General features: G+C 45.8%; 1 protein-coding gene across 5 annotated transcripts in view; it reads right to left on the reverse strand.

Moving 5' to 3' along the window:
- Positions 1 to 5131, reverse strand: part of LOC149984279 (ankyrin repeat and IBR domain-containing protein 1-like) — a 69543-nt gene extending 64412 nt beyond the window's left edge. For 4 of the 5 annotated variants that reach the window (XR_016491663.1, XR_016491662.1, XM_090219651.1 and 1 more), the window contains exon 1: positions 4528 to 5106. The gene's annotated coding sequence lies outside the window, so the exon portion shown is untranslated. Of the gene's footprint in view, positions 1 to 4527 lie in introns of all 5 variants that reach the window. The other variant, XM_090219661.1, reaches the window with a different exon arrangement.
- Between the last annotated feature and the right edge of the window lie 10305 nt (positions 5132 to 15436).

Here is a 15436-nt window from a genome sequence, read left to right on the forward strand (position 1 = left end):
GGAGACAGTACCCAGACAGAGTGTAGGAGACAGGAGACAGTACCCAAACAGGCTGTAGGAGACAGTACCCAGACCGAGTGTAGGAGACAGTACCCAGACAGGCTGTAGGAGACAGTACCCAGACAGGCTGTAGGAGACAGTACCCAGACAGACTGTAGGAGACAGTACCCAGACAGGCTGTAGGAGACAGTACCCAGACAGGCTGTAGGAGACAGTACCCAGACAGGCTGTAGGAGACAGTACCTAGACAGGCTGTAGGAGACAGTACCCAGACAGACTGTACGAGACAGTACCCAGACAGAGTGTAGGAGACAGTACCCAGACAGAGTGTAGGAGACAGTACCCAAACAGGCTGTAGGAGACAGTACCCAGACCGAGTGTAGGAGACAGTACCCAGACAGAATGTAGGAGACAGTACCCAGACAGAATGTAGGAGACAGTACCCAGACAGGCTGTAGGAGACAGTACCCAGACAGGCTGAAGGAGACAGTACCCAGACAGGCTGAAGGAGACAGTACCCAGACAGGCTGAAGGAGACAGTACCCAGACAGACTGTAGGAGACAGTACCCAGACAGGCTGTAGGAGACAGTACCTAGACAGGCTGTAGGAGACAGTACCCAGACAGACTGTAAGAGACAGTACCCAGACAGACTGTAAGAGACAGTACCCAGACAGGCTGTAGGAGACAGTACCTAGACAGGCTGTAGGAGACAGTACCCAGACAGAGTGTAGGAGACAGTACCCAGACAGAGTGTAGGAGACAGTACCCAGACAGAGTGTAGGAGACAGTACCCAGACAGAGTGTAGGAGACAGTTCCCAGACAGAGTGTAGGAGACAGTTCCTAGACAGAGTGTAGGAGACAGTACCCAGACAGACTGTAGGAGACAGTACCCAGACAGAGTGTAGGAGACAGTACCCAGACAGAGTGTAGGAGACAGTTCCTAGACAGACTGTATGAGGTAGTACCCAGACAGAATGTAGGAGACAGTACCCAGACAGAGTGTAGGAGACAGTACCCAGACAGAGTGTAGGAGACAGTTCCTAGACAGAGTGTAGGAGACAGGAGACAGAACCCAGACAGACTGTAGGAGACAGTACCCAGACAGACTGTAGGAGACAGTACCCAGACAGAGTGTAGGAGACAGTACCAAATGTGTATTGTAATAGATTACAAAGACATGTACACAGTGTAGACTAGGACAATATCGTTTGTCTTACAAAGGCACAGACTGTATAAAAACCTCAACTCCACTCAGCAGTACAAATTACAAAACATGCTACTAGCTAACGTTTGGGAATTCATGTGACAAACCAAGTCATTGTATTTTGTAACTCTTCCTAGGCACTTTACACAATGTTTGTTTACTTGGCTCAGCCTCCACATATTCAATGTGATTGTCTTGTGATTGTTTTTGATGGTTTTATTGTGGGACCTGTTGGGGCTGTTTTGATGGTTTTATTGTGGGACCTGTTGGGGCTGTTTTGATGGTTTTATTGTGGGACCTGTTGGGGCTGTTTTGATGGTTTTATTGTGGGACCTGTTGGGGCTGTTTAGATGGTTTTATTGTGGGACCTGTTGGGGCTGTTTTGATGGTTTTGTTGTAGGACCTGTTGGGGCTGTTTTTGATGGTTTTATTGTGGGACCTGTTGGGGCTGTTTTTGATGGTTTTATTGTGGGACCTGTTGGGGCTGTTTTGATGGTTTTATTGTGGGACCTGTTGGGGCTGTTTAGATGGTTTTGTTGTGGGACCTGTTGGGGCTGTTTTGATGGTTTTATTGTAGGACCTGTTGGGGCTGTTTTTGATGGTTTTATTGTGGGACCTGTTGGGGCTGTTTTTGATGGTTTTATTGTGGGACCTGTTGGGGCTGTTTTTGATGGTTTTATTGTGGGGCCTGTTGGGGCTGTTTTTGATGGTTTTGTTGTGGGGCCTGTTGGGGCTGTTTTGATGGTTTTATTGTGGGACCTGTTGGGGCTGTTTTGATGGTTTTATTGTGGGGCTGTTTTTGATGGTTTTATTGTGGGACCTGTTGGGGCTGTTTTGATGGTTTTATTGTGGGACCTGTTGGGGCTGTTTTTGATGGTTTTATTGTGGGACCTGTTGGGGCTGTTTTTGATGGTTTTATTGTGGGGCTGTTTTTGATGGTTTTATTGTGGGACCTGTTGGGGCTGTTTTTGATGGTTTTATTGTGGGGCTGTTTTTGATGGTTTTGTTGTGGGGCCTGTTGGGGCTGTTTTGATGGTTTTGTTGTGGGACCTGTTGGGGCTGTTTTGATGGTTTTGTTGTGGGACCTGTTGGGGCTGTTTTTGATGGTTTTATTGTGGGACCTGTTGGGGCTGTTTTTGATGGTTTTATTGTGGGACCTGTTGGGGCTGTTTTGATGGTTTTATTGTGGGACCTGTTGGGGCTGTTTTGATGGTTTTATTGTGGGACCTGTTGGGGCTGTTTTGATGGTTTTGTTGTAGGACCTGTTGGGGCTGTTTTTGATGGTTTTATTGTGGGACCTGTTGGGGCTGTTTTTGATGGTTTTATTGTGGGGCCTAGTGGGGCTGTTTTGATGGTTTTATTGTGGGGCTGTTTTTGATGGTTTTATTGGGAACCCTGCCTACCAGGCGCCCAGGGCTTCTGAATCAAGTCCACCTACTGCAAACAGCGCAGGACGAATTGAAAAAAAAAAAAGAAGACATTTCTACAGAAATGTTTGACGATCGACTAGTGTGATGCCTTTAAGAAGATCGGCCAGTCGATGTCAAATCGACCGGTTGGTGACCACTGCTCTATGACCTCAAGTCACTGAGTCAGTGTCCACGTCAGTGTTATTCTCAGAGGCAACCTGGAACCCATCCCAGTCCATCTGGAAGCATAGATTCTGATTGGTCAAACCAACCGTTGAACAGTCACTTCTTTTGGCTTCATTTACACACACAGACAAATTCTGATTATTTTTTTTTCATTCTTTTTTTCTCTACACTAATTGTTCTTTTGAACTATTAGATCACTTCTGGAAAATATTGGATGTGAAAAGATCTAGTGAGATACCCAATGGGCTAGACAATTCTTTTCTCATCTTGGGGAGAAAAAAACCTGTTCACTAACAATGTGGAAGTCAATCAATTCACCATCATTGACACAAAAGAACAAATCAAATTACAGAAATATCCTGGGAAACCGAGAAAAAACTAATTCAGTACAATTTAAGGCCAAGTGGCAAACAAAAATGCAGGCAGTATGAATGGAGGTGTGAGCATGCGGGTCTGGGCAGGTGAGATGTACTCACGGTTTGTCTCTTAACACAAGTTACAATTCTTAGAAGTCCCCTAGTTTTTGTGATGCTGCATGAGATGTCCAGTTGAGTGACATCCAGGTGTGTAAACGTGACAAATCTGATTCATGAATGACAGGTTGCAGGTACCCTAGCTATTAGACCCCCCCCCCCCCTCCCCCCACCCCACACAAGCCCCAAAACGTTTTTGCTAATTTCCTGCAATTCTACTAATTTTTCCATAAGGTGGAGGCAAATGTTTGCCATTTTTAATATAACAACTGATGATCAATGGAAATACCGACAGGGCAGAAAATACTGCCCACTATGCACATTTTGTACCAAGGCGGAAGTTAGAAATAAACACGTTTCTTGGAAACACTGGGTCACTTGATAACTTGTTGATACTACTGTTCAATCTTTGATAAGGACGTACAACTAACATGATAGCTAGCTATTTATTATCTAAAAACTGTCAACCAAAACACTGTCCTCCTTGGCACTGCTGCCTTTTCAAAAAAGGGTGATTATGTTTGCAGGTTCATCGCCTGACTGCTAGCTAATCAGTAGCAACCAAGATATTCAACAACAACAGACAATGTAACAACCAAGATATTTAACAACAATAACAACCACAGACAAAGTAGCAAGCAGGATATTCAACAACAAAGTAGAAAGCAAGATATTCAACAACAACAGACAAAGTAGAAACCAAGATATTCAATAACAACAGACAAAATAGCAACCAAGATATTCAACAACAACAGACAAAGTAGCAACCAAGATATTCAATAACAACAGACAAAGTAGAAACCAAGATATTCAATAACAACAGACAAAGTAGCAACCAAAGTGGCTGGTATGTTTTCTAACTAGCATGGTTGTATCTACCTAGTTAGCTTCATCATCCAAACTTTTAGTTGTTTCAACGAAAGCCAACATTTAAAAAAAAAACGTACAAATGGTACTTGCTAGTTCATTACTCATTGTTCATGTTCATGAACTAGCTGGCGAACACATATCGGTGTTTTGGCAGATTAACGAGCTAAATTATCGTTAGCTAGCTGGAGAAAGCTAACTAACTAGCCGACGTTAGCTAACAACTCGCAGCAGTTGACAGTGACTAGCCAGCAAATGTCATGTTTTTTTATTTTTATGTTTATGACTTTAAAAAATGCACTACACTTCTCTGGCTTTTCTGTGTTTTTGTTAACTAGAAAGATAAAGAAAACATTGATTAGCTAGCTAGCTTAAGTAGACTTACAAAAGAGGCTGTTGCGGTTCCCCAGAATGTTGTCCTGTTGCCAGTGACTCTCTATTCTTCTGTCAGACAACGCTGATATTCCATAAGGCTTCTGTTGTTCTTCTAGCTATTAGTCTGCGGGTGTAGCTGGTCATGTGTATAGTTGGATGTGTGTAGCTGGCTGTGTGTAGCTGTTAGTCTGTGTGTGGAGCTGGCAGTGTGTGTATAGTTGGCTGTGTATAGCTGGCTGTGTGTAGCTGTTAGTCTGCGTGTGTAGTTGGCTGTGTGTAGCTGGCAGTGTGCACTCTGCCCTGCCTCTGTTGTTGTCAGCCACTGACGCTCAAATCACCAGACTGCCAGTTGAGTGTTATCAGGAATCAGGGCTAAGCTGTAAATTGCAGGATGTTTTTTTTCGTTCTAGGAAGTTTGAAGTCAAATAATGATTCCTTTTTTTTGTCGAAGAATCTTTCAAAAATATTTTGATGTAAACAATTGCCCATTATCCTGTCTGTTTACTATAAATTAACCGGTAAACGCCTCCACGCTTCCAGAAAGTGAATAGTACACATTGGAAAACAAATGAGTTGTTGTCTCTTGTACAACTAGCACTTGTAACTTTCTCCCACTCGAGGGCGGCAGAGTCCATCAATTCAATGGTCATTCTTCTCTTGGTCCTGGCTTTCTCCAAGCAATGATGTATCTATAGATACACTGCTCAAAAAAAATAAAGGGAACACTAAAATAACACATCCGAGATCTTAATGAATGAAATATTCTTATTAAATACTTTTTTCTTTACATAGTTGAATGTGCTGACAACAAAATCACACAAAAATGATCAATGGAAATCAAATGTATCAACCCATGGAGGTCTGGATTTGGAGTGACACTCAAAATTAAAGTGGAAAACCACACTACAGGCTGATCCAACTTTGATGTAATGTCCTTAAAACAAGTCAAAATGAGGCTCAGCAGTGTGTGTGGCCTCCACGTGCCTGTATGACCTCCCTACAATGCCTGGGTATGTTCCTGATGAGGTGGCGGATGGTCTCCTGAGGGATCTCCTCCCAGACCTGGACTAAAGCATCCGCCAACTCCTGGACAGTCTGTGGTGCAACGTGGCGTTGGTGGATGGAGCGAGACATGATGTCCCAGATGTGCTCAATTGGATTCAGGTCTGGGGAACGGGCGGGCCATTCCATAGCATCAATGCCTTCCTCTTGCAGGAACTGCCGACACACTCCAGCCACATGAGGTCTAGCATTGTCTTGCATTAGGAGGAACCCAGGGCCAACCGCACCAGCATATGGTCTCACAAGGGGTCTGAGGATCTCATCTCGGTACCTAATGGCAGTCAGGCTACCTCTGGCGAACACATGGAGGGCTGTGCGGCCCCCCAAAGAAATGCCACCCCACACCATGACTGACCCACCGCCAAACCGGTCATGCTGGAGGATGTTGCAGGCAGCAGAACGTTCTCCACGGCGTCTCCAAACTGTCACGTCTGTCACATGTGCTCAGTGTGAACCTGCTTTCATCTGTGAAGAGCACAGGGCGCCAGTGGCGAATTTGCCAATCTTGGTGTTCTCTGGCAAATGCCAAACGTCCTGCACGGTGTTGGGCTGTAAGCACAACCCCCACCTGTGGACGTCGGGCCCTCATACCACCCTCATGGAGTCTGTTTATGACCGTTTGAGCAGACACATGCACATTTGTGGCCTGCTGGAGGTCATTTTGCAGGGCTCTGGCAGTGCTCTCCTGCTCCTCCTTGCACAAAGGCAGAGGTAGCGGTCCTGCTGCTGGGTTGTTGCCCCCCAACGGCCTCCCCCACGTCTCCTGATATACTGGCTTGTCTCCTGGTAGCGCCTCCATGCTCTGGACACTACGCTGACAGACACAGCAAACCTTCTTGCCACAGCTCGCATTGACGTGCCATCCTGGATGAGCTGCACTACCTGAGCCACTTGTGTGGGTTGTAGACTCCGTCTCATGCTACCACTAGAGTGAAAGCACCGCCAGCATTCAAAAGTGACCAAAACATCAGCCAGGAAGCATAGGAACTGAGAAATGGTCTGTAGTCACAACCTGCAGAACCACTCTTTTATTGGGGGTGTCTTGCTAAATGCCTATAATTTCCACCTGTTGTCTATTCCATTTGCACAACAGTATGTGAAATGTATTGTCAATCAGTGTTGCTTCCTAAGTGGACAGTTTGATTTCACAGAAGTGTGATTGACTTGGAGTTACATTGTGTTGTTTAAGTGTTCCCTTTATTTTTTTTGAGCAGTGTATATATAAATCAATGGGTGGATTCGATTATGCTGAACCGCGTGGGCACCGGTGTATGGCCCGTGACGTGAAGACGTTAAACTGTGCGGGAGGAGCGCACTCTCTAATAGAACAGTCATCTACGACATGTTGCGCCATGCTGTCATGTTGTCAAGAAGGCAGCATGATGCATCGTCCAGAAACACAGGCGACAATATTGTAATGAAACAGCAGGGAGCAGGTCTCGAACCCTCGACCTTCTAGCCCGAAGTCCTGCGCGCTGTCGACTGTGCCGCAAAAAGTATACTCAAGCGGTAGCGTCGATTTCCTCGCTTATAAACCCAGGGTCGTTACAATATCTTTGTTCCATACAATATATGTTTGAATTTTCAAACGAGTTTTTATTTGCAAAGCAGATAAAGCTTTTTTTTATCAAAAGCAATCCCTTTTTGCATGTGAAAACAGAATCCTCATTACTCCATGTGCTTAGATACAGGGCACAGACATCAGTTCAGCGTCTAGTTTGGATTTACATTTGGTTGAGTTGTCCACTAACTTGAATTCAACATGAAATGAACAAAACATTTCACCATATCATTGGGATTTAGGTTAAAAAAAGGGATGATTTTTTTTTTGCAAATCGAATCAATTTTCCACATTGATTCAACATCATTACGTATATTTTTTTTCATTTAAATTATGTAGAAACAATGTTGATTAAACTCGTTTTTATCCCGTGGGTAATTAGGGATGAGTCAAATATACAGAATGGAGGACAATGGGGGAGGGTCTTTCTTTTTCAATTTCAGTCAAAGGGAGGATTTTTTATTTTTTTTAATGTAGCCCCGTGGAGGGTCATGTCATTTATAATTTATTAAATTTAAATATTTCTCAGAGTTTTAAAAATAGTTGCTTATTAGGCCATTTATCCATGTGTGCCCGACGCCGCCCCTCATCTGATTCTCTGCTGGGTGCACAATATCAAGTTCACCTCTCGGCTATTTAGTGTGATCTCAATCAGATGATCCATAGCCTAAATAAGCTAAAGGGTACAAAGTGCATGCTGGGAGATGCACAGTGCCAATGTTATATTTCTAAGATAGCTGCTGGTATGGTATAAATAAAATTATAAACAGTGGTTCGAGTCCTGAATGCTGATTGGCTGACAGCTGTGGTACATCAGACCGTATACCATGTGTATGACGAAACATTTATTTTTACTGCTCTAATTATATTGGTAACCAGTTTAATAGCAATAAGGCACCTAAGGGCGTTGTGGTATATGGCCAATATAGCACGGCTAAGGGCTGTGTAAAAACACTCTGCGATGCGTCGTGCACAAGAACAGCCCTTAGCCGTGGTATATTGGCCATACGCCACACCCCCTCGTGCCTTGTTGCTTAACTAGGCTGCATTAAACACTGAAATGGATATTCCAAACCTGAGTCCCGTCTGCTCTGCTCTTACTGATCCAAAACGTGTTTGTGTGCTGCTTAAGCAATGGCTGTGCTGTGTGCTGCTTAACCAATGGCTGTGCTGCGTGGTGCCTAACCAATGGCTGTGCTGTGTGCTGCTTAACCAATAGCTGTGCTGTGTGCTGCCTAACCAATGGCTGTGCTGCTTTACCAATGGCTGTGCTGTGTGCTGCCTAACCAACTGCTGTGCTGTGTGCTGCCTACCCAATGGCTGTGCTCTGTGCTGCCTAACCAATAGCTGTGCTGTGTGCTGCCTAACCAATGGCTGTGCTCTGTGTTGCCTAACCAATGGCTGTGTTGTGTGTTGCCTACCCAATGGCTGTGCTGTGTGTTGCCTAACCAATGGCTGCGCTGTGTGCTGCCTAACCAATGGCTGTGCTGTGTGCTGCCTAACCAATGGCTGTGCTCTGTGTTGCCTAACCAATGGCTGTGTTGTGTGTTGCCTACCCAATGGCTGTGCTCTGTGCTGCCTAACCAATAGCTGTGCTGTGTGCTGCCTAACCAATGGCTGTGCTGTGTGTTGCCTACCCAATGGCTGTGCTCTGTGCTGCCTAACCAATGGCTGCGCTGTGTGCTGCCTAACCAATGGCTGTGCTCTGTGTTGCCTAACCAATGGCTGTGTTGTGTGTTGCCTACCCAATGGCTGTGCTGTGTGTTGCCTAACCAATGGCTGCGCTGTGTGCTGCCTAACCAATGGCTGTGCTGTGTGCTGCCTAACCAATGGCTGTGCTCTGTGTTGCCTAACCAATGGCTGCGCTGTGTGCTGCCTAACCAATGGCTGTGCTGTGTGCTGCCTAACCAATGGCTGTGCTCTGTGTTGCCTAACCAATGGCTGTGTTGTGTGTTGCCTACCCAATGGCTGTGCTCTGTGCTGCCTAACCAATAGCTGTGCTGTGTGCTGCCTAACCAATGGCTGTGCTGTGTGTTGCCTACCCAATGGCTGTGCTCTGTGCTGCCTAACCAATAGCTGTGCTGTGTGCTGCCTAACCAATGGCTGTGCTCTGTGTTGCCTAACCAATGGCTGTGTTGTGTGTTGCCTACCCAATGGCTGTGCTGTGTGTTGCCTAACCAATGGCTGCGCTGTGTGCTGCCTAACCAATGGCTGTGCTGTGTGCTGCCTAACCAATGGCTGTGCTCTGTGTTGCCTAACCAATGGCTGTGTTGTGTGTTGCCTACCCAATGGCTGTGCTCTGTGCTGCCTAACCAATAGCTGTGCTGTGTGCTGCCTAACCAATGGCTGTGCTGTGTGCTGCCTAACCAATGGCTGTGCTGTGTGCTGCCTAACCAATGGCTGTGCTGTGTGCTGCCTAACCAATGGCTGCGCTGTGTGCTGCCTAACCAATGGCTGTGCTGTGTGCTGCCTAACCAATGGCTGTGCTGTGTGTTGCCTAACCAATGGCTGTGCTGTGTGCTGCTTAACCAATGGCTGTGCTGTGTGCTGCTTAACCAATGGCTGTGCTGTGTGCTGCCTACCCAATGGCTGTGCTGTGTGCTGCCTAACCAATGGCTGTGCTGTGTGCTGCTTAACCAATAGCTGTGCTGTGTGCTGCCTAACCAATGGCTGTGCTGCTTTACCAATGGCTGTGCTGTGTGCTGCCTAACCAACTGCTGTGCTGTGTGCTGCCTAACCAATGGCTGTGCTGTGTGCTGCCTAACCAATGGCTGTGCTGTGTGCTGCCTAACCAATGGCTGTGCTGTGTGCTGCCTAACCAATGGCTGTGCTGTGTGCTGCCTAACCAATGGCTGCGCTGTGTGCTGCCTAACCAATGGCTGTGCTGTGTGCTGCCTAACCAATGGCTGTGCTGTGTGTTGCCTAACCAATGGCTGTGCTGTGTGCTGCTTAACCAATGGCTGTGCTGTGTGCTGCTTAACCAATGGCTGTGCTGTGTGCTGCCTACCCAATGGCTGTGCTGTGTGCTGCCTAACCAATGGCTGTGCTGTGTGCTGCCTAACCAATGGCTGTGCTCTGTGTTGCCTAACCAATGGCTGTGTTGTGTGTTGCCTACCCAATGGCTGTGCTGTGTGTTGCCTAACCAATGGCTGCGCTGTGTGCTGCCTAACCAATGGCTGTGCTGTGTGCTGCCTAACCAATGGCTGTGCTCTGTGTTGCCTAACCAATGGCTGTGTTGTGTGTTGCCTACCCAATGGCTGTGCTCTGTGCTGCCTAACCAATAGCTGTGCTGTGTGCTGCCTAACCAATGGCTGTGCTGTGTGCTGCCTAACCAATGGCTGTGCTGTGTGTTGCCTAACCAATGGCTGTGCTGTGTGCTGCTTAACCAATGGCTGTGCTGTGTGCTGCTTAACCAATGGCTGTGCTGTGTGCTGCCTACCCAATGGCTGTGCTGTGTGCTGCCTAACCAATGGCTGTGCTGTGTGCTGCCTAACCAATGGCTGTGCTCTGTGTTGCCTAACCAATGGCTGTGTTGTGTGTTGCCTACCCAATGGCTGTGCTGTGTGTTGCCTAACCAATGGCTGCGCTGTGTGCTGCCTAACCAATGGCTGTGCTGTGTGCTGCCTAACCAATGGCTGTGCTCTGTGTTGCCTAACCAATGGCTGTGTTGTGTGTTGCCTACCCAATGGCTGTGCTCTGTGCTGCCTAACCAATAGCTGTGCTGTGTGCTGCCTAACCAATGGCTGTGCTGTGTGTTGCCTACCCAATGGCTGTGCTCTGTGCTGCCTAACCAATAGCTGTGCTGTGTGCTGCCTAACCAATGGCTGTGCTCTGTGTTGCCTAACCAATGGCTGTGTTGTGTGTTGCCTACCCAATGGCTGTGCTGTGTGTTGCCTAACCAATGGCTGCGCTGTGTGCTGCCTAACCAATGGCTGTGCTGTGTGCTGCCTAACCAATGGCTGTGCTCTGTGTTGCCTAACCAATGGCTGTGGTGTGTGTTGCCTACCCAATGGCTGTGCTCTGTGCTGCCTAACCAATAGCTGTGCTGTGTGCTGCCTAACCAATGCTGTGCTGTGTGTTGCCTACCCAATGGCTGTGCTCTGTGCTGCCTAACCAATGGCTGCGCTGTGTGCTGCCTAACCAATGGCTGTGCTCTGTGCTGCCTAACCAATGGCTGCGCTGTGTGTTGCCTTTGATGGCAGTTCAGGAGGAGAGTCAAAGGTTTCTTCCCATTTATTTATTTTGATTAAGGCCAAGTCCCAAATAAAATTCACTATCTTACACGTGGACGAGCCTAAAGGCTGTTCTGTTCAGTTTGACAAGGAGAGCACGAAGATGAGAAGGAAGACTGGAGGTCAACTTTAATAGCTGGCTACTACTATAATTGATAATTGTTCAGAGGCTGAGCTATTCAAACTTCTATAGCCGATGGAGACAACAACATAGACCTGGGAAGTCATCTAATTCGGTCACTATCGATTGATGAAGCTATTCACTTTCTGTACAATGGAAGATGTTTAAACCCAGGCAGCTTTTAGGGAAACACTTGTGACCTTCTGTCATTGGGTTAAGTTCTATTGTTGGGTTAAGCTCTGTCGTTGGGTTAAGTTCTGTCGTTGGGTCAAGTTCTGTCGTTGGGTTAAGTTCTGTCGTTGGGTTAAGCTCTGTCGTTGGGTTAAGTTCTGTCGTTGGGTTAAGTTCGGTCGTTGGGTTAAGTTCTGTCATTGGGTTAAGCTCTATTGTTGGGTTAAACTCTGTCGTTGGGTTAAGTTCTGTCGTTGGGTTAAGTTCTGTCGTTGGTTTAAGTTCCGTCGTTGTGTTAAGCTCTATTGTTGGGTTAAGTTCTGTCGTTGGGTTAAGTTCTATTGTTGGGTTAAGCTCTGTCGTTGGGTTAAGTTCTGTCGTTGGGTTAAGTTCTGTCGTTGGGTTAAGTTCTGTCGTTGGGTTAAGTTCTGTCATTGGGTTAAGCTCTATTGTTGGGTTAAGTTCTGTCGTTGGGTTAAGTTCTGTCGTTGGGTTAAGTTCTGTCGTTGGGTTAAGTTCTGTCGTTGGGTTAAGTTCTGTCGTTGTGTTAAGCTCTATTGTTGGGTTAAACTCTGTCGTTGGGTTAAGTTCTGTCGTTGGGTTAAGTTCTGTCGTTGGGTTAAGTTCTGTCGTTGTGTTAAGCTCTATTGTTGGGTTAAACTCTGTCGTTGGGTTAAGTTCTGTCGTTGGGTTAAGTTCTGTCGTTGGGTTAAGTTCTGTCGTTGGGTTAAGCTCTATTGTTGGGTTAAACTCTGTCGTTGGGTTAAGTTCTGTCGTTGGGTTAAGTTCTGTCGTTGGGTTAAGTTCTGTCGTTGGGTTAAGTTCTGTCGTTGTGTTAAGCTCTATTGTTGGGTTAAACTCTGTCGTTGGGTTAAGTTCTGTCGTTGGGTTAAGTTCTGTCGTTGGGTTAAGTTCTGTCGTTGTGTTAAGCTCTATTGTTGGGTTAAACTCTGTCGTTGGGTTAAGTTCTGTCGTTGGGTTAAGTTCTGTCGTTGGGTTAAGTTCTGTCGTTGTGTTAAGCTCTATTGTTGGGTTAAACTCTGTCGTTGGGTTAAGTTCTGTCGTTGGGTTAAGTTCTGTCGTTGGGTTAAGTTCTGTCGTTGTGTTAAGCTCTATTGTTGGGTTAAACTCTGTCGTTGGGTTAAGTTCTGTCGTTGGGTTAAGTTCTGTCGTTGGGTTAAGTTCTGTCGTTGGGTTAAGTTCTGTCGTTGTGTTAAGCTCTATTGTTGGGTTAAACTCTGTCGTTGGGTTAAGTTCTGTCGTTGGGTTAAGTTCTGTCGTTGGGTTAAGTTCCGTCGTTGTGTTAAGCTCTAATTGTTGGGTTAAGTTCTGTCGTTATGTTAAGCTCTATTGTTGGGTTAAACTCTGTCGTTGGGTTAAGTTCTGTCGTTGGGTTAAGTTCTGTCGTTGGGTTAAGTTCTGTCGTTGGGTTAAGTTCTGTCGTTGGGTTAAGTTCTGTCGTTGGGTTAAACTCTGTCGTTGGGTTAAGCTCTATTGTTGGGTGTCACACCCTGGTCTTAGTATTTAGTGTTTTCTTTATTATTTTGGTCAGGCCAGGGTGTGACATGGGTTTATTATGTGGTGTGTTTTGTCTTGTTTTTTTTTGTAGGTATTGGGATTGTGGCTTAGTGGGGTTATCTAGAAAAGTCTATGGCTGTCTGGAGTGGTTCTCAATCAGAGGCAGGTGTTTATCGTTGTCTCTGATTCGGAACCATATTTAGGCAGCCATATTCTTTGAGTGTTTCGTGGGTGATTGTTCCTGTCTCTGTGTTTGTTTGCACCAGATAAGGCTGTTTAAGTTTTCACGTTACGGTTGTTGTTTTGTTCGTGTTTTCATCTTTATTAAAGATGTATACAAATAACAACGCTGCATTTTGGTCCTCCTCTCCTTCACCGCAAGACAACCTTAACATTGGGTTAAGTTTTGTCGTTGGGTTAGCTCTATTGTTGGGTTAAGGTCTGTCGGGGGGACAGTTTTGTTGCAAACAAATCACAGTGATTTGGCCTTGAAGAAACATGATCAGATGAACACACAGGTCTATCTCTCTGTCCGTTCTTAAGCTGAAAGATTGTAAAATGACCTAGAACTCTGAAATGTTTATAAATTCTTGGACCTACAAATATGACGATAGATTCATGCAATGCTTTTAAATATTTAAGCAGATTCTTTCCGCCCCTACTCTTGTCCACAGTGGTCTGCGAACCCAGAACCTTCTGACCACACAGCCCTGTTGCGCAATCAAAATTCCTTTGTTGTCATGTAATGCTTACAGGATGAAGAACGGTTTCTAAAACTGCCTATCTACTGCTCTGGTCTGTCCAAGATGTGAGGTTAAATGGTAGATGCTCTCTGCTATCTACTTTGTTTTAATTGTTATTTTGGGTATAGGGGAGGGTCACTTGGGTTTTTTTCACACCCAAGGCATTCAGGGAGGGTTTAGGTCAAATATATTTTGCTGACGGGATGGTCATCCCATTTTCATTTCAGAGAGGTCTGATGTTCTCCATGTCACCGTTATTATAAATAATGTTCTCTCCTTTACATCACTTTGAGCAGAGTTCGCGGTGGGCCGGAGCGGGGCACCTGGTTCAAGCCCTGGAAGCAGCCCCGGGGTTCCTGAAACCAATGCAATTCACTTTCACCCGTGCCCGGGACAGAGTCATTCGAATCCCCTCATTGTTCTCACTGGGGGATGTGATCGCGTGTGGTTAGACTCAGCGCTTTCCATTTACATAGGATAGGCCTAACGTTCTGATCATCGTTTCGAAATGCAGCGATTTTAAAGTATTCCGTGACGCTGATTACTTCTGAAAATAAGTTATGGAAAAGTCTCTTTCAGGGATTTGCCTTTGCTTTACCAGATACTGTGTACTATTTTGGTGTTGGACAAACGCTCCGACTCAGTGCTCACTAACCAGTGAATCGACTGGTTGATCTGCAAGGCATTACTAGTCGATCACCAAACATTTCTATGGAAATGCCAATGACAAAGCCTTGTGCTCATATTTAGTTTTTCCATTCGTTTTGGTCTGTTGGTGGTAGGTGTACTTGAGAAGCCCCCGCGCGCCTGGTAGGAAAAGTGTTCCCATTTTGAACCATTTTCATTTGTCTGATGGGATAAACATTCCTGCCTACCCAGCTGACCAAGGGAGCTAAATAAAGTATGACTACCGCGCTGGCCAATCAGATAGCTCAAATCACCGCGCCTACAACTTCCACGCCCCCCAGAGCAAAGTTTGATACAAGCCTAGGTGAGATTTAATAACCTTTTAAAAAAACATGACCAGAGAGAGACTGTCAAAGAGTACAGCAAAGTTTGATACTAGCCTAACTCAGTGTGCCCTCATTTTCGAGCTTCAGCCCTCCTCCTTCCCCTCGGATCGCTCCAATTTATCTCATCACGCTAATGTCCAGGGGGGCTCGCACCTGGGCTACTGCTGTATTTTGAATTTTAGGACCCCTTTAGGTATTATATATACAGTGCATTGCGAAAGTATTCGGCCCCCTTGAACTTTGCGACCTTTTGCCACATTTCAGGCTTCAAACATAAAGATATAAAACTATTTTTTTGTGAAGAATCAACAACAACAACAATCATGAAGTGGAACGACATTTATTGGATATTTCAAACTTTTTTAACAAATCAAAAAATGAAAAATTGGGCGTGCAAAATTATTCAGCCCCTTTACTTTCAGTGCAGCAAACTCTCTCCAGAAGTTCAGTGAGGATCTCTGAATGATCCAATGTTGACCTAAATGACTAATGATGATA

The sequence above is a fragment of the Oncorhynchus mykiss genome, chromosome 3 (genome assembly GCF_057628025.1).
Source record: "Oncorhynchus mykiss isolate SJ-2025 chromosome 3, ASM5762802v1, whole genome shotgun sequence".
NCBI classification, from domain to species: Eukaryota; Metazoa; Chordata; class Actinopteri; order Salmoniformes; family Salmonidae; genus Oncorhynchus; species Oncorhynchus mykiss.